At 39.8% G+C, this 19,445-nt stretch overlaps 2 pseudogenes; one reads left to right on the top strand and one right to left on the bottom strand.

Moving 5' to 3' along the window:
- The first annotated feature begins 1,689 nt into the window (after positions 1 to 1,689).
- On the top strand, positions 1,690 to 2,824 carry LOC126755798 (succinate-semialdehyde dehydrogenase [NADP(+)] GabD-like; annotated as a pseudogene).
- A 4,985-nt stretch (positions 2,825 to 7,809) lies between these two features.
- LOC126755797 (uncharacterized) overlaps positions 7,810 to 19,445 on the bottom strand; it is a 107,518-nt pseudogene continuing 95,882 nt past the window's right edge.

Genomic DNA, 19,445 nt, shown 5'->3' with positions numbered 1-19,445 from the left:
TTTGAGAGGAAAAAACATTCAAGAGTTGCCGGTCCATTGGAGGGAGAATAAAAAGGCCTGGATGAAGAATGCTTAGTTCCTGAATTTAAAATATACATATATGGAACAGCAATGTCTTGATTTTAAAGAGCTATTGCTCATAGATAATGCGCAAAGTCATCCCGTTTTAGAGCATCCAAATGTTTAAGTAATATTTTTGCCACCTAATGCAACTTCCTTGATTCAACCATTAGATCAGGGTATAATTTCTACGTTTAAGCTTTATTATATTCAACGAGCATTCCAACACAATTTAGATGCAGTAGAGAAGGACAATCTTACGATCGTTGATGCATGGAAAAAATATTATATTTTGGATTGCATTACATATGCTTCATGGGCCAAAGAAAAGTTAATGGTATCAACATAAAATTCCTGCAGAAAAGCACTTTGGCCAGAACGCGTAAAGAGTTTTACCTCAGTGCCCCAAGCATCGATGGAGACTTCTAAAATTATAGCTTCGGCACACGAAATCGGAGGAGAAGGATTTGAGGACCTACAAATTGAAGAAGTCGACGAATTAATGACAGATAAAACTCTAGATGATGATTGTCTGATTGAATTAATAACAGATGATGGCAAAACAGAGAACAATAATAGCGATAACGACGAGGAGACCGAAATATGACAACCAACTGCTAGTTTAATTGATGACAGTCTAACATTAGGTAAAAGTATGGTGAATCATTTCTTAAAAAATTATCCTAATATGGGACATGCCCTGAAATTCGAATGAGATATTAATAATTGTTCGACTTCCTATAAAAGATTTTTAATAAAAAAGTCGACGGCGCTAGACCTTTCAGAAAGTAGTCCGACAGAATCCAATGTGGTTTAACGTGGGTATCTGCCTAAGGAGGCTCAAATCCACGGTGTTTTCTATTACTAGAAACACACAGATCAAAACAATGCGTTGATCAGCGCCCCAAAGCGTAAGTGTGTGCACCCACACTACACTCTGGAAGAACCAAGGCATGAGTGACGCCACACACACATACACTTTGGTTCCAATTGGTAGGGTGTAAACCAAAGGAAGCGCCCTTTCCATCTTGGTCGGTTTCGAGGCCCATCTAAAACCTCTGCCGTACTCTGCGTCCGGCACCCGGCCGCAGTGCGACTCCACATTGGACTAATGTCCTTCCTGCATTTAGGTTTAAACCACAGCCACCACGAATCTCCCCAAAGGGCCAAACCCAATGAGCAGACTGAAGTGAACTTCAGGGGCGGCTGCTCCCCGTGGTACCATGTTTTAGTCTTTGGTGTGACCTGTAGCCCAAGCTTGCGCTTAAGCTACTGCCAGTCGAGCCCCCAAGAATTCCAAGGAATTCTTAAGAACCCGACTGTATGATTTTTGTTGTCGCTTGAAACTCTAGTATTTGTTATATAATTGCAAACCAATTGGAAGAATATAATATCATTTCGAGCTAGTTTTATAGCACTTTTCTGACTAATGACCATGCTGACATTCGAGACAAGACCAGATAAATGTCATACACAGTGCATGTGGCTTTTAGTCGCCTCTTACGACAGGCATGCCTTGCCGCGGGAATATTCGTGACAAATTTAATATACCCTGTTCAGGGTATAATAAAAGACAAAAAATCAAACTAATAGTATTAAAAACAAAAAATGTATATTCTCTTTTCAAAAATGTATCGAGTGTGCAATAGTAAACTGATCCGCTGCTCTCTACACCATAAATCTCGTACGTCGACAACTTCCCTCTGGCTTAAGCAAGCTTACATTGGTGGCGAATGGCCGCATTCGAAGTTCGAAGTCCGGCAAATATGCAAGTGATCGGCTGTGTGCCCGAAATGACTGCAGCCGAAGCGCAAAAAGCGATAGATGTCGACACAAGAGCTTTTTACAGGACGTGAGAACTCGCAGTTGCTCAAGGTTTGTCGGCAGAACAATTATATATTATGTGTATAATATATTTCGTAAAACTTCTAATTAATTTCTCCACAAAACTGGCACATATTGATTTCACAGCACTGCACTGAACTGGCTAATATTATCACGGCGGAATGTGGAAAACCATTAACCGAGTCACTATTCGAGGTAACTTATGGTCCGTCGCTTGCGGAATGGTTTGACGAGGAAGCACGACGCATTGATGGCCAACTCATTGCCAGTTCAGCGAGCAATCAGGAGCTGCTTGTGCTACTCATAACACCATGGAACTTTCCAATGGCCTTAGTCTTACGCAAAGCAGCGGCTTTGGCGGCCGGTAAGTATAAGCCGCGGCGTGAATTCTCAAAATTTCAATGTTAATTTTCCATAACATCGAACAGGCTGCACAGTCGTCGTCAAACCTGACGAAAATACACCACTTACCTGTTTGGCACTCGCTATGCTCTTCCAAATGGCCTGTATACCAGCTGGTATTTTCAACGTGATCACCACGACATAGCCGAAGCAGTGAAGGATGCAATTTTTTTGAAATTTCGTAATTCCGGACAAACTTGTGTCTCAACAAACCATTTTTACATACACTCTGCTGTATGAGGACTTTCTGAAACAGTTGCAAGCACAAGTTGAAGCTTTGAAAATTGGTCCGAGATACGATAAAGGTGTGGAAATTGGTCCACTCATTAATACAGCACAATTAAAGCGAATTGAGGCATTCATGAAAGACGCACTTTCCAGACAGGCAAAGGTAATATGCGGTGGTAAACGGTTGGAAGAAATCGGTGAACTCTTTTACGCACCCACTATCATTATTGACGTGGCTATTACAGCACGTATTTATCGTGAAGAGATCTTCGGCCCATATGCATTCTGAAAGCGAAGAGAAAATAAAATATAAATAATATTTAATAAATAAATAAAAATAAAATTATGACATTAAAATTTCAAATTTGAAACTGAATAAAAAGATACTTTTAAAATAAAAGCTTAAATAAAAAAACTCAAATAAAATCAAGTAAGGAAGGGCTATGTTCTGGTCCAATCGAATATTTTATACTCTTGCAACTTCCAAGAATCAAACCCAGGGAAATATTTAAGGGGAAACGTCAACCTGAGGATCGGAGTCTAAGAAATTTATATATATATACGTATTATATACAAAACTCATTCACTGACCGACATACTCGGCATAAGCTTTGTTAGAAAAACGAAAATCATTATATGGTACATATATAATATATGGGAGTTGTGGGAAGTAGCAACCCGATTTTATCTATTCTTTTTAATACCACATACTAAATAACCAATCATATGGAGCAAAGTCTTGCGGATGTTCGATAATCCTGATATAAGTTATAAAGGGGCTTGGCCAAGTTTTCTATTTTAAGCACAAATATACACTGCTCGTAGTAAAACACGCTCTATTATTTTCATTGGGATAACTCACATATTGGCCGATACAAAGTCTCCCGGAAGTTATATTACATCACACATTGACCGACATTTTCGATCAAAAGTCAACTATAGGTACAGCTTTCTAAATATTCGGTACCTAGGGGCTTGAAAAGTTTTTACTGGATTTAAATAATTATTTGTCATAAAGTGACACACTCTAAAGACATTATTCATGTAAAAATTTATCTGGTTATACTAATTGATACTTGATTTGTATACCGGAAAGTGAAATAATCAAGAGTAATTAAAATTGTGTCATATAGGAAGAGGCGTGATTGTTGTCCGAATACGTCCATTTTCACAATGTGACATGCAAATGTAAAAGGATGCCCGAAATCGGTTGGTCGGATCTCGAGATATGGGATATCATCAAAAAGTGGACGTTACCACGCCATTTTTACAATTCTCACACCGGCTCTCATTAAACTCTCTCATACCATCCCGGTGGTAAAAATTAATGTCTCTGGAGTATTTTGCTATTGATTTATCGCGCGTTTAGTAGTTTTTAATAGTACAGTTATATTGAGAGTGAGCGCTTATCCTCCGATATCATCCACACACTGTAGGTAAAAGTTCTAATAAGATTTGTACTCAGCAAATTTGGTTGTTATACTTAGCTTAAGTGGTTTAGGAGATATGTACATTAAACTTGTAATAGTGCGGAGCCACGCCCACTCTTTCTAAAAATATTGAAATTTTGGGAAAAACGATCAATAGCGCTATAAACAAATATTTTCGAAATATTAAATCTTTTGAGAGGTTCATAAATTTCTCTGCCCTCGCTGTACGAATTGTAAATTTTTTAACATCAGTTATTATAAAATTAATCGTACAACTTGTATGTTATAACTGGCGATCCAAATAGAGGTACTTTTTGCAATAGCCATTTTTGACAGATCACGTGTGAGTCGTGTCAAGCTGTCATGTTACTTTTGTTCAGTATTGATTGGCATTTCATCACAGAAACACTTACTCACTGTAAACGCTTTGTGCTTCGGTCAACTTATGGTCAAAATAATAACCCTACTAAGCGTCAATCAATTGATTTATTAAGAGAACTTTTTAGTGAGCAGATAATTTAACGATTTGGGGCTGTCGATTGGCCACTAAGATCGTGTGATATCACACCGTTAGACCTTCTCTTGTGGGGACATAAAAAATCCAAAGTCTATGCAGAAAATGGAGCATCCTTTATTTTAATTGAATCAACGTTGGTCCCTAATTTTTTTTTGAAAACAAATGTTTAACCATTCTAGATTTATCTCTTTTCAGGCTATTTATTATATTCGTGTCGTACTTACAATGTCATTGGTTAATAGCAACGTCGCGTTGAAAGACCTGTAGTATTGAACAAATGTTACGCAATATTGCTCTGAAATGGATTGCATACCTTCATTTAAAATCATATAATGGTATAAAGTCAATTAGAAGTTCGAAAATCTGTATATTGGGTATATAAGGGGAGCTATTGGTCAGATTTAATTTTGATAAAAAGGCATCATAAAAATATTGTCTCCGAATTTCGATACGAGACCATTGATCGCTATTTCTGTAAAAAGTAAGTCATCAGGCCCACATATTCGGTGTCTGGTCGCCCCATTTCGACTCTTGTGAAAATTTAAATTCAGTTTTAATATAATGGTTTAGAGTTACCCCGCACTTAGTAGTTTCCTACATGACGTTAGTTTGAAGCTAGTTTCGACATGTAACGTGGCTTTTACCACCTTGCAATAATTTACTTCAACACTGTACATCATTTACCCTCACCATACATCAACATATAGCTTTCCACCATACTAGAACTATCCTGCACATAGTAAACTTCACCTCACCGCATTGACCAAAGCTACGCACACACAACTTACCTCACTACACTGACGAAAGCTGCGCTATGCTGCTATATAAGCAAGCACTTCACACCGAACGGGTCCTTTTTCTCCAGCTCGTCAGCGAGGACGGTCGCCCAGCAATCGGCAGCAATAGGCAGCGCCAGAAGATCATCACCGCCGTATAAATCACCGTGCCGACTTCATCAAGCGTCAACGCCTGGCACGCTAATTTCACTCGTTTTCATCACCGCCGTATACATCACCGTGCCAGCTTCAACAAGCGTCAACGCCTGGCACGCTAATTTCCCTCGTTTTCATCACCGCCGTATACATCACCATGCCAGCTTCAACAAGTGTCAACGCCTAGCACGCCAATTTCCCTCGCTTCCATCACCGCCGTATACATCACGCTGGTCTGGCTGTCCACATAAGGGGGGTGTGGATACATCTTAACGAGAGTAAACTCGTTTCTTTGCTAAGGGTTCGTGGTCCCAAGGCTGACCCTGGAGCGGCTGAGCATACCTCAGCTATGGACGAAACCCCATTACAAACACTTTAAGGTTTTCGAAAGTCAACCGTCTTGTTATCCTGATCCTTTGTATATAAGTATGTACATTTCTTGTTATCTTTCTCAATTAGCTTTAGGTGGCACAATTAAACTTAATTTAAATTTGAACAAGGAGAATATAGTAGCATATTTATAAAAAATCTCCAATTAATTTCCGTTTGCTAACAACAACTAAGTTAAAGCAACATGTTTTATAATTTCTAATTTGTTTAAAATCATTTTATTACTAATTTTACATAATAATTCTGAAATAATGCAATATATATACACAGATGGACAAAAGTCACTGTCATGTGGCCACTTGAATGTTTAAGAAACGACCATGCCTACAAAATACTACAAACACAGAAATTGAAATATACATCTGTAACTGCAATTAGTTTAATTTTTATTTGTGTACAAAATGTCTATTTTAGTTTGCCTTACGTACAAAAACAAACTAATATTATCGTACATATTTCTAATGGACAAAAGTCACCGTCATTGCACTCGTGGTTATGTTTTAACTAAAATATAAAGTAAATAAAAACAGTTTGGGCACTTGAACTTATTCTACAATCAATTCCATGTAATATGGTAACTTCGAAATTAACATGTCACAATTCAGTACCGTTATTTGTGTGCAAATATTTTCAAACGCCGCGTGTTAATACAAAATGAGTCAAAAAAGGAAAGAAACGACTGTTGAGGAGCGTAAAATTATCTTAAATGCTTATAAACAACATAAAAGCATACGGGAAATCTGTGAATTAGTTCAACGGCCTCGAACTACAATTACCGGTATAATAAATCGTTTTAAAAATGATCCAGATTGCGAGTATCAACATAGAAGCGGGCGACCACCTGCGCTATCAGACCGGGAAAAACGGGAGATAGTACAGATAATAAAAAAAGAACCAAAAACCCCTTCGTCAGAAATAGCTGCAATGCTGAAGGAAGACCCAGGTACGGTTGTGCACTCTCGCACTGTCCGTAGAGTGCTCAATAGTAATGGATATAATGCCCGAGTTTGTCGAAGAAAACCACTCATTAGTAAAATTAACCAAACAAAACGACTTTTATTCGCAAAACAGCATTTAAACAAGCCAAATGACTTTTGGGAGAAAGTTATCTTTTCTGATGAAAGTAAATTTTGTGTTTATAAGTCAGATGGGCGTGTTTTGACATGGCGGCAAAAGGGCGATGCATTATCAGAAAAAAATATTCACTCAACAGTAAAACACGGAGGTGCTGGAGTCATGGTGTGGGGTTGCATGTCAGCAACTGGCGTTGGAGAGTTAGTGTTTATTGACGAAATAATGGACAAAACACTGTATTTGAATATTCTCAAAGAAAATTTGAAGAGAAGTGCTGAAAAGCTAGGAATTGAGAACGAGTACTACTTTCAGCATGACAACGACCCCAAGCATACAGCAGAAATTGTTCGATTGTGGGTCTTGTACAACACTCCTCACACCCTGAAAACTCCACCACAGTCCCCAGATCTTAATCCAATCGAGCATTTGTGGGACCATTTGGATAGACGCGTTCGAGAACACCATATCACATCAAAAACTACCCTAAAGCGAATACTTCTGGAAGAATGGTTAAAAATCAGCTCAGATGTTACGAAGAAATTGGTTCATTCGATGCCAAAACGTTTGCAAGAAGTTATTAAAAATAACGGTAAACATACAACATATTAAAATATGTTTGCTTCGCTTATAAATGAAATTTTGGCTGATATGACGGTGACTTTTGTCCATTAGAAATATGTACGATAATATTAGTAAGTCTTTGTTTTTGTACGTAAGGCAAAGTAAAATAGACATTTTGTACACAAATAAAAATTAAACTAATTGCAGTTACAGATGTATATTTCAATTTCTGTGTTTTTAGTATTTTGTGGGCATGGTCGCTTCTTAAACATTCTAGTGGCCACATGACGGTGACTTTTGTCCCTCTGTGTATGTACTTGTATATATATACTTAACTAAATTCATACATTTTTTTATTTTTACTTTTTAATTTTTTTCAAAAAAACTCTTTTATTATGAAATTTATTTTATTTATGTTTTTTTTTTCTAAAGTTCCTTGTGTGCTTGTCTAATTGTTTCTGTTTCTGCTTTTGCTTTTTTATTAACGGTAATTCATTTTATATACCACTTAGTGACTCTCACTATATTTTTTTCTACTCTTTTGCGTTTTATTTTCATATAATTCTATTGGGTTTTTACAGTTTTATTCTCAATTCAGAATTTGGTATCATACTTTCAATACCCAAATTGAATGTGTTTTATTTTAGTTTTATGTTCCTCAGTCCAACGCTTCTTCTGCAAACGTATACCTTTGAGAATAGAGAGAACGTTCAATTAAAAAAAACATTAAATTTAAGTGTAGTCAAGATTAAGTAAAGTCAAGATTAATATTTATTTTTTGAAGCCATTTTTTTAACACTCTGCCTTCAATATTTTGTGATAGAAATAATAAAAACATAATTTTAAAACTAAAGGTTCGCACGTTGTGTGGTATAACTTCTAAATGAGGTTATTTTGTTAATGTATAAAACTAACCCTTCCATATGCGCAACAGACTGCAGATGCATTATATGTTATAAGCTTAGATAGATCTGGCTGAATGTTTTCACATATTTTCCGAGTCTACCTCGCTTTTATTCTTGGACTTTCTGTAATCATAAAAGCAAATCAAAAAAACGAAAATATGGTTTTCTTATTGCAGCATACCCTATCGGACATAGTTTTCTGAAGCTTCCGTCGGTATTATCAGTTGTAAACGAGTAAGTATTTACTGGGAATAAATTTCGATATCGCTCGAAATGAAATTTTTATCGCCGCAAATAAACCCTCCATGATTGTCGCGATTTAGTACTCAATCATAAATCAAAAGTACAACAGTACATATATGTATACACTTGTGGCCTCGGAAAGCTTACCACTATACTTTCTTAAATTTTTTTCGGGATTTTTCGTTCGTTCGGGATTTTTTTTAATCTTTTCTTTTCTTTTTTTATGTTTTTATTAAGCATAAGTAAACTCAATTATTTTATCTGATTAAAATTATAATTTTTAATTTATTACCTTTAATGAGTAAAACACAAACTTGCTTTTCTGTGCGACTAAACTTCGTATTTCTATTAAAAATAATAAAACAAAATAAAACTTTAATTTCATTTATAATGTAAATGAAACTAAATTAAAAAAAATAAAAAATATAATTTTTTCTTCACATGTCAGTCCCTTATATTTCGAGTTCATTTTGTAAAGCTCACTAACTTATTTATTTTTAATTATTAACATTTTTATAAATAACATGTCATTAGCCTATTTCTAAATAAATATACTGCAAAAATAATTGCTATAGAACGTTTTCAAAATATAAACAACACTTGAAATTTTAAATGATAAGCTTTGCGTGGCCACAAATGTATATAATAAAGTAAATTCTTCTCATTTCCTCTCATATATTTTTATTTTCTCTTATTTCTTACAATCTTTGTTGATCATGTCCTTGCAAAATAATGAGCTTTACGATTTTTCATTTACTTGGTATAAGTGAGTTTCAGCGATGGAAGCGTACCTGACCTAAGCTAATCTAACCAGGACACAAAATAAACAAAATTCACGACTCTAGTTATAAATGAAGAAATATAACAGGTTGCAATATATTATATTGAAATTAATTATACGAGTGTTTTAATGTTTTTCGAGAAGTCTGTCGGCGACAGACTGCTACACTTGTGATAGGCGTGACCGGGCCCCCGCCACCTGCGACATAATATCGTAACGAATAGCGTCAACATTAAACTGATACCTAATGTGATGAACATCAGTTTGCCATATGGCAACACGCTAAGCTCTTAACGCAGGCAAATTTCCGGTGACTCGTCGTGCAACATTAGAACGCATTTTAACGAAATGTTTTCCGGACACATTATGAAGAGAGGTTCGAGTCGTCCGGCGACATATACCTCAATTTTAGCGCTCTCACAGGTATGATCACCAAAGCGCTCCTTTTCCAGATTTCCTACTTTCAGTTCCCAAATGCATCGCCGCCATTGCCTCTTATGCGAAATAGTGGATTGGAATTCTTGAAATTGAACGTGATCGTATATTGGCCCTGTGCGATCATTTCCAAAATTCATCTGATCCGCTGTATGTTGACGCAGCAGCAGGCGAGATTGTTCTGGAATTTCTCTCGCTCCTCCAAAATTACTAGCTTGTCAACACGTACTTCATGACAACGCGTTCAGGTATTGTTATTGTACATGTACATGTAATTTCGATTACTGCGCGTACATATAGTCGACGATCAGTAACGAACTTATGTTGGCAGCGTACGTCGGAGCAGCCGGTGAAGATTAAACAGTTCATTGATGAGGGTATTTTGCCACCTGGATGTTTCCATGCATACATAACTTCATCGCAGAGCGTATTCGGCACTGCAGTACCGAAGTGTGTGTTATTGAAGAAGTCATATTATGCCAAATAATAAAGCGATGAGTCACTATAGGAGCCCGTTTTCGAATCGAATTGCACGCACCACCTTTTCCATGGGTCGTGGGAATGATCGCAAAAGATTTTGATAATATGCGCCTCATCGTGATCTGAATCGTAAATGGTCAGCGATTCACCGCAGTCACCGTCATATTTGTGTACTGGCGACTCGATGCGATTAATGCGAAAGCTGCAAAAAAGAAAAATAAAATACAACATTAGTTGCGGTTAGGAAAAATAGAACAAAATGTTTTTCGTTAAGAAAGCTAAATGTGCAGTGCACTTTCGATCCAAGCCGCTGTTTATGTGGCGGTTTCGATTTGGGGTAAATTTTAACACCCCAAAACCCCCCCTGCGTTCGCCCCTGGTTAACGCCATCGCGGAAATAGTTTTCAAGACGCATCAAAATCTTAAATAAAATTCATTTAATCATTTTCTCCAAAAGAGACATGTTTGGCATTGTACGATCGTCGCCGCACTACCTAGTATAATAGTACAATAATAATGAAATGCAGCAACTGCATCTATCTACCTCAAGTTATGTTCAACGTGTCGTTTTCCACTTTCTAAGATACCACCTTGTTACCACTCTTAAAGACTTAAAAAAGTACAATTATTCCAAAATAAAGAGCCGAGTATGAAATCTGGCAATCGTTCGTCTGCATAATTTCTACTTCGTTAACACAGCAACGAATTGGATGACACTCCAAAAGCCAGTTAGTAGGACCCAACGTTAAAGTGTTGAGGATGGCTTGAGTGTACGAATTAAAAAAAAATGAAATTGCATAACCTGTGACACAGGTATCAGCCCCAATTTATACATGTATATGCACCTGTATATATGCGAGGCGGCAGTTATGTGCTAGAGTTTGACCACTCAATCCGGTCAAACTCTACTGTGAATTACATAAGGCTCAAAGCCGCTTCTTCTGTCCTCATGAGTATAGCACAGAGTTCGACCACTCACTGCTGGCCCTAAGCCTACACTCTTGACCCTATAGGTGCTGATGATGGTTGGTAAACAGTCAAGCAGATAGGCGGCTTATCAGTTCGCATGGAAACACATACATACGTAAATTAAGCTGTGTGTATGTATTCGCTTGCTTGCAGCATGGTGATTCTTTGCCTTTGCAGCACGAAATTTTATGAACAACCTCGCATGAGAGTCGATTTTTTTGGGCAACACAGATATATAGGTATTTATTTTTGCATGCGAATTCATGTACGCTTTTGCGCTACACGTCGACCTAAGCCAACCACCTACAGATTATGAGGATATGCAGCAGCGCTGGAGCTCAATACGATATGCAGCAGGCACACGACACTTTCTAGGTAGTATTTAGTACTAAACTCTTACTTCGAACAGGTCACAAGCAAGATGTTTGTGAGGCTACCTAACTTAGTTCTCTCTACATGCCATATTTATGCAACCCACACGTAGCAACAGTAAATATTTTTGTTGTACTCGCGAATTGAGTTGACCTGACTTGAGCCGTGAAAATAATGTTGGGCGAGAGTTTCGGAAAATACTTTTTGTTTGAGCCAATGCAATTTCCTTAGCGGTACGTATGGAATTTTTAAAATATGCGTATTTTGTGGCTACTAATTTGAGAGCCATCTTTTTTAAGTTTTTAACAATAATATCCTTAGGTGGAACATCTGGATCTTTCAAAATAATTGTGTTATTAAAGGAATTTTATTAACAATATTATTTTTGAATCTGATTTTTAATTTTTTTTCTGAAATTTATATGAAATCGATTAATAAATGGTCCCAAAAGTACATTTTATTTACTAGCAAGTTTAAATATGTAATATGTTTTAATTTCGGAATTCAGTTACCAATGCGAGTTAATTAAATTGTTCATAATTAAGCAGATGAAATGTTTTAAACTATTTTTTTGTATTATTATTAAAAAAAAATGGTCCAAGCGGAACGTTTGGAATATGTGAAACACGTAAGATAAGAAATTTAATAAAATATTATGTCAGATTTCATTAGTCAACGATATGTAATTGTACATATGAATGCCTGCTTTAGCGAACAACGCCTCCACAGCTACATTCCCACATTCACAACGCTTGGTTTGCGCTGGAATATAAGCTTTATGCTGCAACCATTCGCAAAGACTGGCAGAATACGAAGCATTTTTACATGTGTGTGGGTTTTACTGTGGGAGGGGCCTGCATTGCAGACTACACATACGCATATGTATACTCTCACGTGCATACGTGATCCAAGGATTGGGCTGCAAGTCTGCTCCATAATAACTACATACGGGCGACAACTACTTTCCTCCACAGCTTCATGCTGCCCCAATACTCATGTTTGACGTTCATGCTCGTAATTGAAAAAGTTTTTGTCATCTGAATTACTGAATTGCACCGTTTGCTGTTCGCCTCATCGTTCATGTCCTCTATCCGCACACAAGTGGAGTTCAAAGTGCTGACTTTATTTTGTGGCGCTTCAATGCAGATTTGCTAATAATATACTGCGCATTTTCTAGATATATACCATACGTTTATTATATTTGTGGTATTTTTCTACGTCGAATTTGTAATAATAAGTGAAATCAATATTTTTTGTGCTGAACATGGTTTTCACCTAGTTATAATTACAAGACGGCTGAAGGCCTCGTAGCCAGTGCTGCGTTTATGTATTTATATAATAAAACTCTTTTTGTTATATGAATTATTATAAATAAAAATAAATAAATAAAATTTAAACAAAAAAAAGCTTTTAATATCAATACTTGCTTAAAATGTAATTCAGAAGAAATTCTTTGTAGGTAATTATACAATTATTTTACTCTTGGTTATTAGTTTACATTAAGAATGAAACGTTTTGCAAACATTTTATATACAGTGCGTTCAAAAAATAACGTTTGTCCTTTGCACGATCAAATCGCGGAACACTATTTTCAAGTTTTTTTCAAATTACTTGTTCAATTGTGATCACTGACTGTTTTCTTAATGTGTTACGTCGGGCCGTGAAATAAGAAAAATTAGTGCTCAGTGTAAGAAACGTTATGAAAAGGCAGTCTTTAAATACGAATAATACATTTGAGAGGAGATGGTCTAACCATAATGGAAAAATTGGAATTGCCATAAAGAGGAAGAGCAAGGAATCTTTTAAAACTGAGGACATAGCTATTATTCACATTTTTTTGAAAAAACCATTGCGCAGTCTAAGAGAAGTTAAAAAAATTTTTAAAAAGGGATTATAAGGGATAAGGGATATCTTCAGAATCAGGCATCAAACGCAATAGTATTGTAATCAAACCTCTACTTTCAAAAGCACACACTGAGAAAAAGTTGCAGCGAAGGAAAATATCAACCGCAATGTGATATTTACAGTTGAGTCAACTTTAGTATTATTCAAACCCTTGAGAGATGTTTGGCTAAGAGAAGGACAAATATTTAATCAAAGAAGTGTTAAGCACCACAAATGTTAATTCCTAGTGCGTAAAAAACCCCGCGGAGTTTTTCCCTAAACTTAATCCGGCTTGGGTTTTTCCATAAGAAAGGCAATAAGCAGTGATATTTAGTGCTTTCCCATTCGGGGACATTTTTTGGGGCAGAAATGCCTCCAACAAAGAGGAAGGGATGTAAACCCCGAGAGAACGTGGAGGAGAACGTGACGACGGTGGAAGTGGAGGCTTCTTCGAACTCCGAAGGAGTGCCACTGAAGCCGCCGCCGCCGAAAAGGAAGGCCCGTAAATGGTCATCAGCAAAGAAGGAGGAGAAAAGCAGCATCAAGAGCTCCTCCTAAAGGGACAGCAGTGTGGAAAGCACTGCCAAGGATGTCGGCCCGAAGAAAATCAGCGGCGGGGAGAAACACCCAGCGAGTGGAGGCGTTGTGCAGAAGGCTGCAGTAGGTACCAAGGTGAGTACCGACAAGGTTGAGGGTAGGGGTGCGCTCGCCCACGTAGCAGCTTTAAAAGCTGTAACCGTGGACGTCAGCCCTGTGGTTTTCGAGTCGGGCTTGGGTGCTCCAACTATGAAAAAATTGTTGGACCTTTCGTCACAGTATCAGGAGATACTCATGACCATGATAACAGAGAACGCCCATCTTCGTGGGCAAGTTGACGCCCTAAAGGGGGGTTGTGGGCCATCCCACACGCATGCGCATGCGAAAGCTGCAGCATCACCTTCTGCGCCATCACCTCCGGCGCCCGTGCTGGAGGCAATAGCGCCCAAGATGCCAAGACCAGTTGAGACCTGGTCTGTAGTAGTAAGCAGCAAGGCTGTCGCCTCATCTAAGGAGGTGGCAAAGAAGGTAGTCAACTAAGTGGGACCTTCTCTTGGCGAGCATGTGCACGCTTTGAAGCCGATAAAGGGTGTGGTCATCCGAACCCCCTCTATCAAGGAGAGGGAGAAGGTGGTCAACAACACCAAGTTTGCGGAGGTCGGTCTGAGTGTGACCGTTAACCAAAAGATGGGGCAGAGGGTCGTTGGGCAGGGTGTGCACACCGAGCTTAAGCATGGAGAGTTCATGGAGGAACTCTCCCAGCACAACATTAAGGAGCGTTGTCCTCAGGCTAAGAAAGCCGACATCAGGATGGTAAGTCGCCCCTGGACGGTGAGGGGTGATGGTAGGACGGACGTCGTCCTGGAAGGAGAGGACAAAATGATGTCAACTCTTTTGGAGGCAGGAAGGGTGGGTCTACGTTAAGTGGTTCTCCTTCCGAGTGCGTCCGGATAGCCCAGTTGCCAGTTGTTTCCGGTGTATGGGCTTCGACCAACGGGTTGCGGATTATCGGGCCAGGTCGGATGTCTGCCGGAGATACAACCAAGAGGGTCACAAAGCTGCAGGTTGCCACAATGCTCTGCATTGTCGTAACTGCTACTTTAAGGGTAAGCCGGCTAGACATCTTATGATGTCCGCTGTCTACCCGGTGTATTGCAGCATTGTGGAGCGGGCACTTGCTAGACATTGATGGGAGCGCCGTTTATGCTCAATTGTCAGGGCTCATATGTCGTTATGCGGTGCCGTGCGATGTTGCCTTACACCAGCAGCCCTACGCCACTAATGGTGTGGTTAGATGTCTCCCTGGTAGTTTTAGAATCTTTAGGGTTAGAGGTCTCCCTGGTAGTTTTAGAATCTTTACAGATCTTAGGGTTAACGCCGCAATAGATGTGAATAATCCGAACTATGATTGTGTAGTTTTGGACTCTTCACAGCTGGGTGTTTGCGTCTGTATAGAAGGGGAGTTCGATAAATTGGTCGTCGCTAGTTTGTACTGCAAATTCAGTGAACTCCTAGAGCCCTACCTGTGGTACATGGATAGGTTACTACTACTTGCGAGTAGTAGCCCAATCATCCTTGGACTAGAAGCGAATGCCTCGTCCTCGATGTGGTTTAGTAAGGTATCCCGGCATCCGTCTGGATGCCAAAGCCACAGTCGAGGCGAGGCACTCAGCGAATGGGTGGTGGCTAATAGCGATGGCGTACCTCTGGTATCGACTGGAGCCAATATGGACTTTGTGTTAGGGAAGCGGTATACCGCTTAGGGAGTTTAAGAAATTGGGGGTTGACGATCAAATCGCTCAGCTAAATGCCTTAGTTCGGGGTGTTAATGGAAGATTGCTGCGGAAAAGCGAAAGTTACCGCGGCAAGAAACTCAAATGGTGGACGCACGAGCTAACTCTGAAAAGGAGGACTGTCAGGCGTTTGAGGCGCAAGTTTTAACGTGCTAGATGGTCCAATTCTGATAGGTTGCCTCAGATTCGGCATGATCTTAGTACTGAGATGAGTGAGAAAACAATGCTTCTAAGAATCAAAGAAGAAGACTCGAGAAGCTTTGTGGGACAAAACAAGGAAAACACCTGGGGGCAGATCTGCAAGGGTCGTAGAAGTAATGATATAACCTCTCTTCTTGTTGGTGACACCTTGTTGTCAACATGGAGTGAGTGTGCAAAGGTTATTCTGGTGGGTTTTTTCCCAGGTCGGAAGCACAGGCACCTCGAGCTCAAAAGGTACCTGTCCCTCCATTAGATGACGGGGTGTTGGGGCTCGCTTTCGGCCTGGTTAGATCTAAACGGTTTCCAGGTCTTGATGGTTTGAACGGAGAGATTTGCAAAAGCTTGTGAAAGCTCATTTCAGAATACCTGGAGGCTATCTATGATAAGTGCGTCTGGAAAGAATATTTTCCACGTGAGTGGAAAAAAGCTGGGGTTGTCCCTCTCCTGAAGTCCCCTGATAAGATCAGGAGCGCTTCTCGTTCTTATCGGGGCATCAGTCTCCTTCCAGTACTTGGAAAAGTGCTGGAAAGAGTAATGGTGGAACGGCTTCAGGAGCTAACGAGCTGTATTTGGTTAGATAGACAAAACAGAAGAGGACGCAGCGTAGAGGACGCCTGGATGTATGTCCAGAATGCTGTTAGGGAGAATGCCAACAAATATGTTCTTGATATATTTGTTGGCTTTAAGGGAGCATTCGACTACCTGATCTGGGATCGGGTGATTGAACGATTGGAGGAACTTAACTGTCCAGAAATTACTCTTTGGAGGAGTTATTTTTCGGACAGAAAGGCCTCTATCGTTGGAATGAGTGGGAGCGTTGAGACCGGTGTGACTCGTGGCTGTATACAAGGATCTATTTGTGGTCGATATATATGGAACCTCATGATGGACTCCTTGCTTGGAAAGCTAGAGCTACTCTGTGAATGTTCTGCATACGCGAGTAGTCAATTTCTAGAAATTGTCCACATTTGAGGCGTTGTTGTGGGTTCCGACATATCAATGGATAAAACGGTGGCAATGCTGCTGAAAGGCAAACTGTCGCCGGTTCGTCCACGAATGGTCCGGGTAAACGGGGTCAGCATGAGGTATGTGACGCAGGTCAAATATCTGGGGCTGACCATGAGTGAAAGAATGAATTTCACTCCACATTTAGCAATTGTAAAGGAGCGAATGCAGGCGACCGTGGTGAAATACAACGCATTTTGAGGAGTGATTGGGATCTCGGACGTCCTGCTGTTCGCACCATATATCGTGGCTTGTTTGTGTCCTGTGCCACTTACGGAGCCGCTGTATGGTGGGAAACAGCCACGACAGTCTTGGGGCGTCAAAAACTTCTCTCAATACAGCGTTTTATTATGCTTGCTTGCTTGCCTGTATGTCGCACTGTCTCAACGGATGCAATGCAGGTGCTATTAGGAGCTCCCCCGCTTGATCTGATTGTCATACAGAGAGCTGTTGCATTCAGGTTAAGGAGGGTGGGTATAAACCACAACCAGTGTGTCATTGTTCCAGAATGATTGGATTTCTGACAATGAATCAGAGAGGGAGGGATATCTAGGAAGCAAGAGGCTTCTAGATAAGATGGTTAGAAATAAGTGGCAAAACCGTTGGAACAATAGCAGTAACGGTCGAGTGACTTACCAAAACATCCGGGATGTCAGGTTTGTGGAAGGAAGCCCAGACTTCAGATTCTGTCTGAGCTCGGGCTTCCTACTTACGGGACATGGGCCTCTAATGCATTCTTGCATAGGAGGAACCTATCAGAAACAGCCGAATGTGTGTGTGGAGCACACAAGGAGGATTTGGTACATGTCATTGCAGAATGCGCAATGTACTCAGATATGAGGAGCTTTAGGGGAATGACGATTAGTTATATAAATGGACGGTTAGATGTGAGCGGTGTGATGATCACTAGCTGGAATGCCGAACTGTTAGAGACGTTTGAAAGGTTTGCGAGTGAGTTATTTAGGCGGCGAAGACAATTAGCTGAAACGTTAGGTTAGGTTAGGTTAGGTAAGGGAGATTGTGGGTGAATGGGATGGGAATATGGGGTCTAACCCCTGGTCACCAGTCCAGAGCAGTATGGAAGTTCAACTGGTAGTAGATTCGGCTACGAGGTCTGATCGGAGACTTAATTCTGGTACCACGGGGAGCAGGAGTCCTTGGAGTTCGCTCCAACCTGCTCATTCGGACTGGCCCCTCGGGGAGTATCGTGGTGTTTGTGGTTTATACCCAAAAGCGATCAGAGTGTTTTGATCGCTCAATGTGGAGTTGCATTGCAACCGGATGCCGGACCCAAAGTACGGCAGAGGTTTTAGTTGGGCCTCGAACCCTACCAAGGTGGTTAGTGTGTCCATTCCGCACTGCCTATTGGTACTGGAAATGCTTGATATTTTCTGGGCGCTAATCAAGGCATTGATTTGATCCATTGTACTTTTGAGTACCGTGGGGTAAGGGTGTCGTCAGCAGGTACCTACGTTAAACACACCGGACGTTGTCCTTTACAGAGGGCAATCAAATAGGAAATTGTTGGACTTCAATGAAAACAAAAATGTCAAAAAAAAACATTTTACGTTAATGAAAGATTTAATTTCCTACTTCAATACAACGATCGCTTCCTGTGAAATATGCTTAAAATTAAGTTGGAAGTTGCCATTAACGATGTCAGGCTATAATTACTACTATCTACACTTTGAAAAAGGAAAGCGTTAATTTTTTAACGCACTGTACATATAGTTACATTAGTATTATGTGTAATTATTTTAATATTATTTTTAGTGACATTTGCGATGAGTCCATTGAGGCTCTCAAGAAGACTGACTACAAAATCAGCATCGGTATTCGCAAGGCCAGGTTGAAAATCTTCCATGGCGACAAAGCGGCTGACGAAGACGACACGGAAGAGGTCGACGACGCCAGCCAGTTGCTAAGGAATATGGGCATCGAATAAACCCGAGATGCCCAGTAACAACCTTAGATGCGTACAGATAAACCTGCAGCACTCGAAGAGTGCTACAGCGAATCTGATAACCCTTATGAACGAGGGGAGCATCGACATCAGCCTAATACAGGAGCCCTGGGTCAAAGAAGACAACATTAAAGGGCTAAACAGCAGCAACTATAACCTGTTTTACACACGGAACAAAGTTAAACCTAGGGCATGCATTCTTATCAATAAAAGTATAAATGCATTTCTTTGTCCTAATTACAGCACAGCAGATATCATAGTGGTAAAGGTGGAACAGAAGGAAAAGCCCTTCTTCTTAGTCTCGGCCTACTTGGCCCATGACGAAGATATACCACCGACCCCGCACACCAGACTAGTAGAGGAGAACAGGAAAGAAGATGTTCTAATAGGGTGTGATGCAAACGCAAGGCACACCGTATGGGGTAGCTCCAGCATAAA

This window comes from Bactrocera neohumeralis, chromosome 4, assembly GCF_024586455.1.
Source record: "Bactrocera neohumeralis isolate Rockhampton chromosome 4, APGP_CSIRO_Bneo_wtdbg2-racon-allhic-juicebox.fasta_v2, whole genome shotgun sequence".
In the NCBI taxonomy this organism is placed as follows: Eukaryota; Metazoa; Arthropoda; class Insecta; order Diptera; family Tephritidae; genus Bactrocera; species Bactrocera neohumeralis.
Note: the sequence above shows the minus strand (reverse complement) of the source record. Positions and strands in the feature narration are given on the sequence as shown.